The 16,179-nt window shown below is 42.3% G+C and overlaps 1 pseudogene; it reads left to right on the top strand.

Moving 5' to 3' along the window:
- Positions 1 to 830: 830 nt before the first annotated feature.
- LOC120065822 lies at positions 831 to 15,622 on the top strand (annotated as a pseudogene).
- The last annotated feature ends 557 nt before the right edge of the window (positions 15,623 to 16,179 follow it).

Below are 16,179 nucleotides of genomic sequence, written 5' to 3'. Positions count from 1 at the left end.
ATCCACCAATCCAAAGAAAGGATAGGCGGGAGCTATTCAGCCTGCCGGGCCGCTTTATGGACAACGACTCCCATTGTTAGGGTTGAGAGGCATGTAATCTTGTCAGTATATCCATAGTCTTTGGCCACTGCTACTCTCTCAAGGGTTTAGGTTCCTGGGGGTCTGGTTTGACATGAATGACATGGGTGGAGTATATATTAACAGAGTAGTTGTCAAAGGAAAGAAAATATTGAATGTGATGCGTTGCTTGTCAGGAATGAAGTGGGGGTCAGATAGAATGGCGTTGAAAATGATATACATAGCGGTGTTAAGGTCATCAATGGATTATGGAAGTATAGCATATGGATCAGCAGGATGTATTGTTTGATGTTTTGCAGTGTCTGTATAGGGTGAAGTAAGTAAGCATTTCACGGTAAGGTCTACACCTGTTGTATTCGGAGCATGTGACAAATACAATTTAATTTGAAACAGGTGGGGGTATTTGTAATGTTCCTCTGGGTACCAGCTCATGTGGGAGAAAAGTGGATATTATTGCTAAGCAGGCTCTTAAACATCCTAATGTTGAGATGGAATTGTCAATCAGTAAAGTAGAAGCCAATGGATTAATAAGAGCAGTGGTTAAAAATAAGTGGCAAGAGTTGTGGAACAGGGAGAGTAAGGGAAGAAACCTGTATAAAATCCAGGAAAAGGTGGGGGCAGGGAAGTCCTCAGGCCGATATTGGGTAGGAGTTAGACCTTCACTGTCTCTGGTCCACACTCCTGTCCATTTGGTGGCGGTAATTCACCCTAAAGTTGGTTGCCAACCGCCATATAAAATCCACAAAGGAAGAAGCTACTGTCTCGTCCTCTATAGTTTCTGTCTTGAAGCGGTCAACAATGGTACCGTTACAACTAGTGGGGTCTCTCCGAAAAGAGCTCGCTGACTCCTTATCCACTTGCCGGGTGCTGGTGGTCGGAACTGGAGGAATTGGCTGTGAGCTCTTAAAATGTTGTTCTCACCGGTTTCAAAAATATAGAGGTGGTAAGTCGTGCAGGGGGCGGACACTTGCCGCTACAGCCAGGGTGATATGAAAGGCCTAGCTAGCTAAATTTAGCTAATCTGAAAATAATTATAGTCGAACATGTCCATATGGACCTGTCTATATTTAAGTGGTGTAGTTATCTCTTTACATAGTCATGAATGAACAGAACTACCTAGTTAACAGTTGTCACTTCATCCAAATTGTAAATTGCGCGCCATGTTCTGACTTCTTTGTGGTCTACTAACGTTAGCTAGTCAATACTAAGGAGTCTCTAATCTTTCCCGGTGTTGTGCCGAATATTCCCCCCTTCGCGTTCTTCATTGCTGCGACTTGCTTGCTAGTTGAGATTTCTGCTCTTCAATCCGTTGTCAGTTTAGCCTACATTTCACTCATTTTAGTAGCAGAAATAATTTTGGTCTGCTGTTTTCCGTTTGGCAATTTGTTTCAATGTGGCGCCGCTCCGTGCGACACCTGTTTGCTTTTCGGCACGACACCAGTTTGTTGAAGGCTAGTTTTTATTTATATATACCATGCTCTTTCTAGAAAATGAAGTTATTACCGAATATTTCGGCAAGTTAACGTTAGCTGCTTGTTTACACCTGGCAGCAGGGGTCAGAATACAATCATGGCTACGTAAATTATCTCCAGTGCGATCTGGGTCGTAAGCAAAGGATGCGTTACTAAATTCAATCTGGAGTGCCAGAGTGCCCTCGGGGCGTTTGTAAATTCAGAGCGTTTCGCTCTCTTAGCGTTCAGAGTTAGCGGGTACGCGCTACTAGCGTTTCAATCAGTTACGTCACTTGCTCTGAAACCTAGAAGTAGTGTTGCACCTCTGGGGCCGTGGCCTTTGTGGAGCGATGGGTAACGATGCTTCGTGGGTGTCAGTTGTTGATGTGTGCAGAGGGTCCCTGGTTCGCGCCCGTGTCGGGGCGAGTGGACGGTTTAAAGTTATACTGTTACACACACTGGACTCTGGCCGAGGAGTAGGGTTGATCTGGGCGTTCTGGCCTCACAACTGTAGTCAAGCACCCAAGCTAACTGTCGAGTTGTCTAGCTAGACAACTGCTTCCAGGCACAAATGAGAGAACACTTCACCCTGACCATTTTTACAGAGGAAGAAAATTACAAAATTGTCAGACTCTAGTCACCCAAGTCATAGACTGTTCTCTCTGCTACTGCACGGCAAGCTGTACTGGAGCGTCAAGTCTATGTCCAAAAGGCTCCTTAACAGCTTCTACCCCCAAGCTATAAGACTGCTGAAGAATTAATCAAATGGCTGTTTTTACACTGCTGCTACTCGCTGTTTATTATCTATGCGTAGTAACTTTACCCCTACCTAAATGTGCAAATTACCTCAAATGACCTGTTCTCCCGCACGTCGACTCGGTATCGGTACCCCCTGCATATAGCCTCGTTATTGTCATTTTATTGTTACTTTTTATTTTTTACTTTATTTAGTAAATATTTTCTTAACTTTCTTGAACTGCATTGTTGGTTAAGTGCTTGTAAGTAAGCATTTCCGGTAAGGTCTACACCTGTTTTATTCAGGATGTTACAAATACATTTTGATTTGCCCTAGCAGAGCTGGTTAGGCTGTTTTCATGTTATATAGGTCGTTAGTGATTATCTGTGCTGTTGACAATTTAATTTAACATTTTTGCTGACGTTTATTGTCACCGGTCATATTCAACAGATGCTGTGTGTTTGTAAATTCATCAGTTATTCTGCACTCTGGCACACTCAGAAGAGAGTGCTCTGATATCTGAGTAGAGCGCCAGAGAGTATTTACGAATGCACCCGTAGACTCGGTGGAGCCGGTGCGAGATATGGGTCTGAAAATGTACCTCAATGCAGGGATGGAATATACCACTGCACTCCAAATGTTATCTTTATCGACACTGCTCCATCGAAGATTGAGATACTGCTGCTTTTTCCTGGAAAACTGCCCTTTTCGTCCTCATACTAGCTGGCAGTAGCCACAACAGCCATTATGGCATGTCGCGTTGAACAACAAATGAGCTGATTGGCTGGCTGACACTGCCATTCCAAAATGTGTAGCTCAGTGTAAATCAGCTTAGCTGTAGGGTTGGTCAGTCATTGATCTTGCTTTGTACTCTACCCCTCAGGTGTTTATAATGTGCAGTTCTGTTAGGTAGCTAGATGCATTGCTGCTTGTAGCAAATTCTTTCATACATTCACACTTTAGTGAACCTATCAAGATGTACTTTTTTTGTAGTTATTTGTAATTGTCTTGTTAACTTGAATTTTAATTTGCTGTATCTGTTCCTTAGATTGATCTGGACATTATTGATGTGAGCAACCTGAACAGACAGTTCCTGTTCCAGAAGAAACATGTGGGGAAGTCCAAGGCTCAGGTAGGGAACTCAATGTTTCTTTTCACAAACATGCATCACCGCTTGATCCTCTTGGTCCAGTCTCACTTTTGCTGTAGGCTATGTAGCTATACAACCAGAATACTATGTCAGGGGAAGCCAACTAGAATTGTAGTTATTATTTTTCCCCAGTGCCGATAGTCACGATGCCGGAACATAATTATAACAATTTGCACTTTGCAAATTACCACAATTCAAGCCCCAAAATAGATTGTATTTGAAAATAACAATTTCATTCCTTGATTACATTGAGACACAATCACATGTCTCTTTTTATTTATGGGAATACTTGGGAGCAGATTTCCTTAATCAAAATTGTTTTATGCTGAACAACTGGTGATATTTAGGCTTTTTGACCCAAAGCTACGTTTATTTTATTTATTATATATTTTTTATTTTATTACTTAACTCTTAACTCGCCTGTTGCCAACCCCTACTATATATGAACGTGTGGCTGTCTTGCAGGTGGCCAAAGAGAGTGTGCTGCAATTTTGTCCTACTGCCAATATCACGGCCTACCATGACAGCATCATGAAGTAAGTCAACTAGCTACTGTAGTTATGTGCATGATTGTTCTTTGTGCATATGATATTTTATTGTGTGTGTTTGTCACCATGAGTTGCTGATGGGAAAACTGAGATGTCCTTGGTCCTTTGTCCTTCCCAGTCCAGATTACAATGTGGAATTCTTCAGGAACTTCATGCTTGTCATGAATGCCTTGGACAATCAAGGTATAGTGGGATCTCATGCCTTCCTAATGAAACCCTCAATACTGATCCCTAGTCAATTTGTCTATTTGTGGAGTATATTTGGTATCTTTTCGCAATTATTATGGTCTTTGTCTTACCGCCAGCCAATGTACTCTCTAAGCTGCGCGCAGTCGTACAGCTCCCGTGGACTGCCACACAGAAGAAATATAAGCCCATGGAGAGAAGCACAAGATTGAACTTCACACAACTTTCTAGAGTTTTCCCTGTTAACACTCAACGTTTCCCATTACTCTGGAAATTGTGATTGAATCAATGCAATATTAGCCCCTTTCAATGCAACATACTGAAACAAATCGAACTATGCAAAACTAACTATGCAAGAGATTTTGTTGTATGCAGAACGCATCGGAGTAGGATTCTATTGCATTGACACACACTACTCAGACCGTACTCTACACAGACCGGTGCAGCATAACCAATCAGAGCTGTATTAGGCCTATATGCAAATAGATCAATGCCATATATGGATCTGTGGCATTTACTTTAAACTGAACTGTTTACAGCATGAGCGGTCCTGAGTAGATGCGTTTGTTTTGAGACCAAAGCAAGAGCTGCATGTAGCCAGGTGTGCACATTTTGTTCTTATCTTTTTTTTTAGTAGTGAGTTATTAGCCCAGTTATAGATAATTTGTAGTCAGCAGTAGGGGAGTGATTGCTTCCTACAAGAGCATAAAACATGTATTAAAAAAATAATAATTGTGGAACATTGCTGCCAGCTGAATCTTTTCTTCCTTGCAGTGGCTCGTAACCATGTGAACAGGATGTGTCTTGCAGCTGAAATTCCCCTTATTGAGAGTGGCACAGCTGGCTACCTTGGGCAGGTGACCGTTATTAAGAAGGTAAGACACAGATTAAAAACATCTCAAAGGATGAGTGTCTCGGATGAGTTTAACAGTTTGATTGTGAATCACATGTGCGTAGTTGTCAACCACAACCTGTGAGTACCATTCATCTAATTGTTAATGTTGAGCACCAATATAACGCATAATTACAACCACCTCCCTCTTCTTGCTATTACACACTACAGGGTCTTACTGAGTGCTATGAGTGCCAGCCCAAACCCACACAGAAAACCTTCCCTGGCTGCACCATTCGTAACACCCCATCTGAGCCCATACATTGCATTGTGTGGGCCAAGTACCTCTTCAAGTAAGTCTAGTAAAAGTGCTTCTATCTCTCTGGTAGTAAACAATTGAGAAGTAGATCATGATTTTTCATTTTACCCAATAGGGGGTTAATGATGGGATTCCTGGCGGAGATCTGTTATTGCTATCAGGTTGGTTGAGCTGACGTCCATGGTATTGACAATCCAGTTCTATCTTCATCTCCACCTCAGCCAGTTTTTTGGAGAGGAAGATGCAGATCAAGAGGTGTCCCCTGACACAGCTGACCCAGAGCTTTCATGTGAGTATAACAAAACACTTGAACATTCTCCAACTGACACTCTCCCTGGCCTCCATGAACCAGAGGACTGAGACTGAGTCGTGTGTACTCTGGGCTTCATTGGGATAATAATATATGCCATTGGATATTTGTTGCCTATTCCCAGGGAACCCTGTAGACACTGAAGCCCGAGCCACAGCATCTGACCAGGATGGAGACATCAAACGTGTGTCCACTAAGGACTGGGCACGTTCCACTGGCTACGACCCAGTCAAACTCTTCAACAAGGTACTGTCGGCTAAAGGGTGACCAAGCATTTACTAGAGGACTGCTTGAATGTGGCCCCATGTCTTGTTGTCAAGTAGCTTATTACCCTAAGCTATGGTTATTAAAATGTATAGAAATAGTTACTAGTCCAGGACTATTTGTGTGGTCCTCCAGCTTTTTAAAGATGACATCCAGTACCTCTTGACCATGGACAAGCTGTGGAAGAAGAGGAAAGCCCCACTGCCTCTGGATTGGCTTGAGCATCAGAAACTTAGTAAGATATTAGCATCCTATATTATATTGCTCCAATTTGAATTAGACATTTATTTTTTTTCTGATTCAAAGACATTTAATTAGAAAATCTTCTACCAATTGAATTTGAAGATTTTCTGATTCGTTTTCTGGTCTTGTTATAGTTGCTTTGATGTTTAGGTTTGTCATTCTCTCCTTCTCTCTCTCTGGTTGTGTGATAGCGTGTCCCCAGAGGGTGACTGGGACGGGATTGAAGGACCAGCAGGTGTTTGGTGTGGCAGGCTACTGCCAGCTCTTCTCTCGCAGCGTGGAAACCCTGCGCTCCATGCTGGCTGACAAAGGGGATGGAGCAGAGCTTGTGTGGGACAAGGTGAGGAGACACAGGGAATGGATTTGGATGGGTAACTGCAGGGTCTAAACTGGAACACAATATATTATCAAGGTACAACAGACCGGAGAAGATGATGCTCTCATAGTTTAAGCTTAAAGTTGCATTGCAAGTTTTATGGCAGTCCATTTGATTGTCTTCCTTCTCTTGTTGTTAGGATGACCCTCCAGCGATGGACTTTGTGACAGCAGCCGCCAACCTGCGCATGTATATTTTCAGCATGAACATGAAGAGCCGTTTTGACATCAAGTGTGGGTATATTTGAGTGAAGGCTGTCTAGCGTTTGTAAAATAAGGTGTTATTTTGATTTATTATTAATACAAGTGATTTTACTTTTGATTACTATTTTGCTAGGTCTGTTTCCTAGTAAGCTATTTTTTTATTTTTTATAATTTTACCCCCTTTTTTTCCACCCCAATCTCGTGGTATCCAATTGTTAGTAATTACTATCTTGTCTCATCACAACTCCCGTACGGGCTCGGGAGAGACAAAGGTCGAAAGCCATGCGTCCTCCGAAACACAACCCAACCAAGCCGCACTGCTTCTTAACACAGCGCGCCTCCAACCCGGAAGCCAGCCGCACCAATGTGTCGGAGGAAACACCGTGTACCTGGCACCCTTGGTTAGCGCGCACTGCGCCCGGCCCGCCACAGGAGTCGCTGGAGCGCGATGAGACTAGTTAATATGACAAAATATTAGGGCCTCCCGCCCTACATTTTGTCATATTAACTAGGAGCCAAACAGGACAAACCTGAACTTGTCCAATAGAAACTCTTGTTTGTTGCAAACCGCTTTGCGTTTAGATCTAACCGCTTCTGTTGCTAAACGTTTTGCTATGGTGTGCGACTAATGAATACACCCCAGGGGAAGTTTGACAGTAGGTATGGGGGAACTATTTTCAAAACTCATATAATTTTAAGTACACAACACAGCATTTATTTCAAAATACATTTGGGGAGTAAAGGTTTTGGTGTAGCCCTCTTACCTGCCTGTCATTTTGTATCATTCCCTGTAATAGTAGCCGTGATGGTTGCAGTGCAACTGTGGGTCCTTAAAAAGTCAAGGGCGCGTCAGGCCAGTCAACTTCTTCCACACCGATCCCGCCAAACCATTTCTGTATGAACCTCGCTTTGTACACATGGGCAATTTCATGAAACAGGAAAGGGCCTTCCCCAAACTGTTGCCACAAAGTTGGAAGCACAGAATTGTCTAGAATGTAATTGAATGCAGTAGCGTTAAGATTTCCATTCACTGAAACTAAGGGGCCTAGCCCAAACCATGGAAAATGGCCCCAGACCATTATTCCTCCTCCACCAAACTTTACAGTTGGCACAAAGCATTCGGCAGGTAGTGTTCTCCTGACATCCACCAAACACAGATTCGTCTGTCAGACTGCCGGATGGTGGAGCGTGATTCATCATTCCCAGAGAATGTGTTTCCACTGCTCCAGAGTCCAATGGCGGTGAACTTTACACCAATCCAGCCGCGCTTGGCATTGATCATTCCTCTTGTTACTATTTTTATAATTTAACTCTGCATTGTTGAAAAGGGATTGTAAGCAAGCATTTCACTAAATTCTACACCTGTTGTATTTGGCACATGTGACCATAACATTTGATTTATGTAGCATATAGACATGGCCTAGGCCAATATGCACAAACAATGCAGGCAAATTAATCTCTCTGGGCCAAAAATAAATGTAATTATTGAGTTTGAGTTTATTTTATTTTTACAGGGACAGTGCACATTAATCAACGTTTCAGTAAAAGTGCCGGTTTTAGCCAGCCGGCTAATTTTCAACCGCAGTCCCTGGGCAGGTTATTAAAAACAATTACAATATAGACAATAGCAACATAGAACAAGACGTAGCATACAGACAGAGCAACATAGAACAAAAAGCAGCAAGACAAAATTCATAAAAGCAACAAAGTGTTTCCACACCTCACAAGTTAGACAACAGACATGGAAAGCGGCAACACACAGCTAGGGACCATGTTCACAAATCTGATTGACCTTTAGCCATGTCTTCAAGCATTTTGTGAAAGTGTGATATGTGGTGCAGTTATGTGTGTCTGATGGCAGTGTATTCCAGACATGGGAAGCTCTCACAGAGAAAGCGGATTTACTAAAGGTGCTTTTCCTTAGGGGAACTATACAGTCACCTCTCATGGCAGACCTTGTAGATCTGCTGCCATATGTTTGGGTTTTCTGTTTAACAAAAATACTGAGTGGAGGGGGAGCCAAGCCATTTAGGATCTTGAATACAAGACATGCGTCGGTGTATTGCACAAGATTTTCCCAACTCAGGAGCTCATGCTTTCTGAGGATGTGACAGTGATGATGGCTATTGGGCTTCCTATCAAGCACTTTGAGAGCCTGTTTGTAGACAGACTGAATAGGTCTTACTGTTGTACAGCAAGCTTGGGCCCAACTAGTCAAGCAGTATGTTAAGTGAGGGAGTATCATAGATTTGAAGTACAGTTTTGCTACCTCTGTAGTCAAACAATTTCGTATAAATCGGAAATTAGCTAGGTTGAATTTGGTTATTTGAATTACCTTTTTCACATGCTTTTTAAAAGAGAGGTTGGAATCAAGTATGATGCCAAGGTACTTAAAATCAGATACCACCTGGAGCTTCTCCCCTGACACATAGACATCTGGCTCAGTAGCATTTGTTGCCCTCTTTGTGAAGAACATGCAAACAGTTTTTTTCACATTGAGATGCAAACACGAGTCACTGAGCCACTTTGTAACCTGGACCATTACAGTAGTGAGTTCTTGTGCAGCTTGTTTGCTCTTTGCATGCACATATATCACTGTATCATCTGCATACATTTGAACTTCAGACCCAGTACAGACAGAAGGCAGATCATTAATGTACAGGCTGAACAGGAGGGGCCCCAGTATTGACCCTTGGGGCACACCCACATCATAGCTAAGAGTGGGCGACAGCTCATTGCTCACTCTGACACACTGAGTTCTGCCTTCAAGGTATGATTTCATCCATCTCAAGGCATCGGGGGAAAAGTTGAACTTGGACAATTTTGTGATGAGAATCTCATGGTTAACAGTATCAAAAGCCTTCCTTAGGTCCAGAAACACAGCCCCAACAACGCCCCCTTTGTCCATCTTGGACTTCACATTTTCCAGAAGAAAGCAGTTGGCCGTTTCTGTGGAGTGTTTCGCTCTGAAGCCAAACTGCATGGAATGTAATGTGAAGGGGCTGTTGTTGAGGTGGGCAATCAGTTGTTCTGCTACACACTTTTCAACAACCTTTGACACCACAGGTAGTATACTAATGGGCCTGTAGTTACTCACGTCAGCAGGGTCGCCTGATTTAAAGATGGCCGTTATTATGGCCGACTTCCATACCCTTGGAAACACCCCGAGACCAATAGATGTGTTGGTGACCTTAGTAATGGGGCCAATGAGTGACTCTTTGTAGTTTTTAAGAAAGGTAGAGTCCATCCCAAACACATCTTTGGCTTTAGAGTTCTTTAGTGAGCTAATCACCTTGTCCACCTTTGACTCAGAAACCTCCCTTATGATGAAGACAGGTTGAGCATCATTTACTAGCACTGAGCCCAAGAAACCAGTGGAGGGGTTCTGTGTCAGTACCCTGACAGAATCACTAAAGTAGGAATTGAAGGCTATTGCTATTTCGACTGCATCCTGTGTTAGATTGTTATTCACCATGATTTCTAGTCTTCTGGATCCTGTTTTGACATGCTGCACATAAAATAGCCATCATGCATTCCCTGAACATGTTAGTTGAAATGTCTTACTTGGCAATGGAAAAAGTCAGTCTAGAGCTCTCCCGCTTAGCTACCTTGCTTCGAAGTACAGCCATTTTATACCTGATTCACGGAATGAAGGAATTATTTATTCAACTTTTTGGTTGTAGGCTGTTATAGCATAATACCTCAGAGCTATTGAGTGTGTATCCTTTTGTTCCAGCTCTACTCTATCACACTGCTCAACAGGACCTTTTTAATCTGACTCCTGTGTGGCCTAGCTCTCCAGATGGAGAGTAATAGTGCAGGATATTTGACTTTAAGGCATTTTTTCACAGTGGTATCATTATGATATTGAGTATCATTATACTAGGCTGGTTTTGGTATCGAACCCAAAATTCTGAACACTTAGTTTGTGATCTAGGTTGTGATCTATACACTGCATCTGTGCTAGAGGCGTCACTACAGACCCTGGTTCAATTTCAGGCTATATCGCAACCGGCTGTGATTGGAGTCCCATAGGGCGGCACACAATTGGTCCAGCGTCGTTAGGGTTTGGCCGCGGTAGGCCGTCATTGTAAATAAGAATTTGTTCTTAACTGACTTGCCTAGATAAATAAAGGTGATAAAAATGATTAGCCCATCGGGGTAACCTAAACAAATGCAGATGGGCAACCCCATGCTTTACCCATCTATAGCCTAGCCACTATGCTACATCAGTAAGCTTAAAATGGCACACCTGCCTGATAATATAAGCCATGTAGGCTGTAGCCTTTTGGTGAAAGAGTCAGCCCCCAAAAATACAACTTTTTGCCAATATGTGCTCATTTCTGGAGAGGAATATTGGCATGTGTGGTGCGTGCAGACACCAAGTTGGTATTAAATGGCATTCCAAGTGCCATTTTAAAAATGTAACGTCATTGAACTTGCAGATACCTTGTGAATAATTTTAATGGCAACTTATGGCTGTTTAGTGTATATCTAATGTGATCTGAAACCTATTCCTAGATCTTCCTGAACAAGCAGCCCAACCCCAGGAAAAAGCTGCTGGTTCCGTGTGCTTTGGACCCACCCAGTGCCAACTGTTATGTGTGCGCCAGAAGTCACAGTCAAACTGAATGTGCACAAAACTCATGTGCTGGCCCTTCAAGACAAGGTAATGCATGGCTCTTTGGCTCCTTTTTGCATGTAACCATGCTTACAATCAGACTGATAAAGCCAGACAAATGCACAGACTGATAGACATTTTTGACCAGGGAGGCAGAGATAAAGCAATGTAGATATTGACTAGAGGGTTGCATGTAAAATCTAAACAAAACCAATCTTGTTTCATTGTTGCAAACATGACAGTGACATGTGATCAGCATCTATATTTTTTTAATACCGTTATTTAACTAGGCAAGTGAGTTAAGAACAAATTCTTATTTTCAATGACGGTCTAGGAACAGTGGGTTAACTGCCTTGTTCAGGGGTGGAACAACAGATTTTTACCTTGTCGACTTGGGGATTCGATCTTGCAACATTTCGGTTACTAGTCCAACGCTCTATCCACTAGGCTACCTGCCGCCCCATAACCATGTGTTCAGGGAAAGATTCTTGTTTCTTTGTGTTAGATATTAAAGGAGAAGTTTGGGATGGTGGCGCCAGATGTGCAGATCGAGGATGGGAAAGGGACAATCCTTATCTCCTCTGAGGAGGGTGAAACAGAAGGTATGAGGCAATCACAGAATATTATCAGACTGTCCCAAAGGAGACCAGTAGAGGACTGCATATTGCACTCAACAGTTAAGGGCTTGCATTTGAAATGTGTGTACTGTTCGAATAATATCATGACATTCTGTTTTTTTTTGTAAAACATCTTTTGTTTGCTGCGTGACAAGTGAGAGCTGCAGCAGTGTGGGGAAATGGCAGGGGCCGGAATATGTGAGATGGGATAGAGAGTGAAAGTAGCCATAGTCATGCTAGTTTGACAAACTTGCTGCTATAGGTTATCTATCATACCATCTGGTAGTGCCTGTTTTAACTACAGTGGCAAGAAAAAGTATGTGAACCCTTTGGAATTACCTGGACTTCTGCATATATTGGTCATAATTTGATCTGATCTTCATCTACGTCACAACAATGGACAAACGCAGTCTGCTTAAACTAATAACACACTATACGTTTTCATGTCTTTATTGAACACACCGTGTAAACAATCACAGAACAGGGTGGGAAAGGTATGTGAACCCTTGGTTTTAGTAACTGGTTGACCCTACTTTGGCAACAATAACCTCAAGCAAATGTTTTCTGTAGTTGCGGATCAGATGGTCAGGAGGAATTTTTGACCATTCCTCTTTACAAAACCGTTTCAGTTCAGCAAAATTCTTGGGATGTCTGGTGTGAAGCGCTCTTGAGGTCATGCCACAGCATCTCAATCGGGTTGAGGTCAGGACTCCGACTGGGCCACTCCAGAAGGCGTATTTTCATCTGTTGAAGACATTCTGTTGTTGATTTACTTCTGTGTTTTGGGTTGTTGTCCTGTTACATCACCTAACTTCTGTTTAGCTTCAATTGGTGGACAGATAGCCTTCCATTCTCCTGCAAAATGTCTTGATAAACTTGAATTCATTTTTCTGTCATTGATAGCAAGGTGTCCAGGCCCTGAGGCAGCAAAGCAGCCCCAAACCATGATGCTCCCTCCACCATAATTTACAGTTGGGATGAGGTTTTGATGTTGGTGTGCTGTGCCTCTTTTTCTCCACACAGTGTTGTGTGTTCCTTCCAAACAACTCAACTTTAGACAATGTGTGTTACTGTGGACTGATGAACATCAAGGCTTTTAGAGATACTTTTGTAACCCTTTCCAGCTTTATGCAAGTCAGCGGTTCTTAATCTTGGGTCTTCTGAGATCTCTTTTGTTCGAGGCATGGTTCACATCAGGCAATGCTTCTTGTGAATAGCAAACTCAAATTGAGAGCTTTTTTGGGGGGGGCAGGGCAGCTCTAACCAATATCTCCAATCTGGTCTCAATGATTGTACTCCAGGTTAGCTGACTCCAATTAGCTTTTGGAGAAGTCATTAGCCTAGGGGTTCACATACTTTTTCCAACCTACACTGTGAATGTTTAAATTATGTATTCAGTATAGACAAGAGAAATACAATAATTTGTGTGATTAGTTTAAGCAGACTGTCTGTGATTTCGATGAAGATCAGATCAAATTTTGTTAACAATTTACGCAGAAATCCAGAATTCCAAAGCGTTCACATACTTTTTCTTGCCACTGTACATCAAATCGACATAAAGTAGCTAGCCAACTAAGCCAGCTAGCAAGGCTAATTGAGGCACTCCCCGAACTGCTTACCCCTCCAAGAGGGAGGCAAGCTTACATGAGAGATGAGATTCTTAGCTCTACTCCCTTAAAGTATTAACACAAACAAAAACCGGTTCTTACCAGTTTTCACAGCCTATGTGTCTTTAAAATAGGTGAGTGATATGATCTTTAGAGCCTAAACAGACTGAATAACAAGGAGACCGGTTAAATAGTATTTTCTTTTAAAGCCTTAAAACAGTTGACATGGCTTGTGTATGTATGCCATTCAGAGGGTGAATTGGCAAGACAAAATATTTAAGTGCCTTTTGAACGGGGTATGGTAGCAGGTGCCAGCCCAGGCGCACTGGTTTGTGTCAAGAAATGCAACGCTGCTGGGTTTTTCACGCTCAATAGTTTCCCATGTGTATCAAGAATGGTCAACCACCCAAAGGACATCCAGCCAACTTGACACAACTGTGGGAAGCTTTGGGAGTCAACATGGACCAGCATCCCTGTGGAAAGTTTTCCACACCTTGTAGAGGGCTATTGCAGCAGACCACACCGGGTTGCACTTCTATCAGCTATAAACAAGCGGCTTCAGTGGGCACATGATCACCAACATGAATACTCTTGCAAATAATCCAATACTAACGTCTGGGATATTTGATTAACTGTGCCCACCCCTAAACGGTATACTCTTATCAGTATACAAATCTTTTCACGCACCATTCTCTTCTCATAGCAAACAACTGCAAGTTCCTGTCTGACTTTGGGATTCGAAATGGCAGCCGTCTGCAAGTGGATGACTTTCTGCAGGATTACACACTCCTGGTTAATGTGATTCACTGGTAAGAGAAGGATATATTTCTCTGTGTGCTGTATTTGCCTTTGTATTTCCCTAATGTAAATGTATTTCTGTTGAAAAAGTGAAGACTTGGAGAAGGATGTGGAATTTGAGGTGGTGGGTGACGCCCCTGACAAGGCCCCAACCCCAACCAGGTCACAAGAAGAGGGAAAGAACGTTGCCAATGGCAACAAAGAATCTGCAGAACCGTCCACCTCTTCCAAAGGTGAGCAAAACTGACATTGTCTACAGAAATGGACTATTTTAGACTACATCTGATAATTCAAATCCTGGTCATAAGTAATCAGTCCGGTCCTTAAACCATTTGTTTATAGTGCTAAGAATGAGGCGATGTTTCTTCTGTAGCTGAATGTAAACTCTAAAGGGGTACAGGTAAATCTGACTTTGTTTTCCTCTTGCTTTCCTTTCACCTCTTAGCCCCTGCTGAACAGAATGACATTCTGCTAGTTGATTCAGACGAGGAGGCGCCGTCCTCCAGCACTATGGCTGTCAGCATGGAGTCAGGAAGCCACAAGAGGAAGCTCCATGATGCTGAGACAGGCGAGGCCTCAGCTAAGCGCCAACACCTGAGCCAACCCTCAGCTGATGATGATAATGTCATCATTGCGCTGGACTAGCATGTCTCTCTACACCTCCCCCCGTTAGAAGAAGGGAACTGTTTTCATACGCCGTTCCTCTTACCAAACATTTGTAAATAATAATGTACAAAACTTAAGTTTTCTGGTTATTATTTGGGGTCAACAGAGTACTGTTTACAGTGGAAAGTTTGATACATTTCATCTATTTGTGATAAAATATTTTAGATTTAAAAAAAATATATAATGTATTTGTATTGTCACAAGTCGGGTGTGTTTTTTTGGGGAGACTGAAAGAAACATTTTAAGGTGCTACAGCTAGAATTTCTCCACTATGTGGAAGCAGGTGAATTGCAACTGCAATAGGCATTCAAAGCAAATCTCCCCCTCCCATGCATCCCATTTCCCCGTAGCATTAGTAACATGCTTTTTATTTTTTTCACCTTTATTTAACCAGGTAGGCTAGTTGAGAACAAGTTCTCATTTACAACTGCAACCTGGCCAAGATAAAGCAAAGCAGTTTGACACATACAACAACACAGAGTTACACATGGAATCAACAAACATATAGTAGAAAAAGTCGATACAGTGTGTGCAAATGAGGTAGGATAAGGGAGGTAAAGGCAATAAATAGGCCATGGTGGTGAAGTAATTGCAATATAGCAATTGAACACTGGAGTGATAGATGTGCAGAAGATGAATGTGCAAGTACAGATACTGGGGTGTAAAGGAGCAAGATAAATACAGTATGGGGATGAGGTAGTTGGATGGGCTATGTGCAGTGATCTGTGAGCTGCTCTGACAGCTGGTGAGGGAGATATGAGTCTCCAGCTTCAGGAAAAATGACTTGTCATGCACAAAGTAGATGTCCTAACTCACTTGCCAAAACTATAGTTTGTTAACAAGAAATTTGTGGAGTGGTTGAAAAACGAGTTTTAATGACTTCAACCTAAGTGTATGTAAACTTCCGACTTCAATTGTATGTGCTGCATGTATTGTAGCGCATGAAACTGTCAGATGTATTGTGCTGTTATACGCTTTGCAAGTCCCGCCTCATTTCTGGATCATGTCCAATACTGTTTTATTTGGGATTCAAGATTATACACTGCTCAAAAAAATAAAGGGAACACTAAAATAACACATCCTAGATCTGAATGAATGAAATATTCTTATTAAATACTTTTTTCTTTCCATAGTTGAATGTGCTGACAACAAAATCACACAAAAATGATCAATG

This window comes from Salvelinus namaycush, chromosome 21 (assembly GCF_016432855.1).
Source record: "Salvelinus namaycush isolate Seneca chromosome 21, SaNama_1.0, whole genome shotgun sequence".
Lineage (NCBI taxonomy): Eukaryota > Metazoa > Chordata > Actinopteri > Salmoniformes > Salmonidae > Salvelinus > Salvelinus namaycush.
This window is presented reverse-complemented; position numbering and strand designations above follow the sequence as displayed.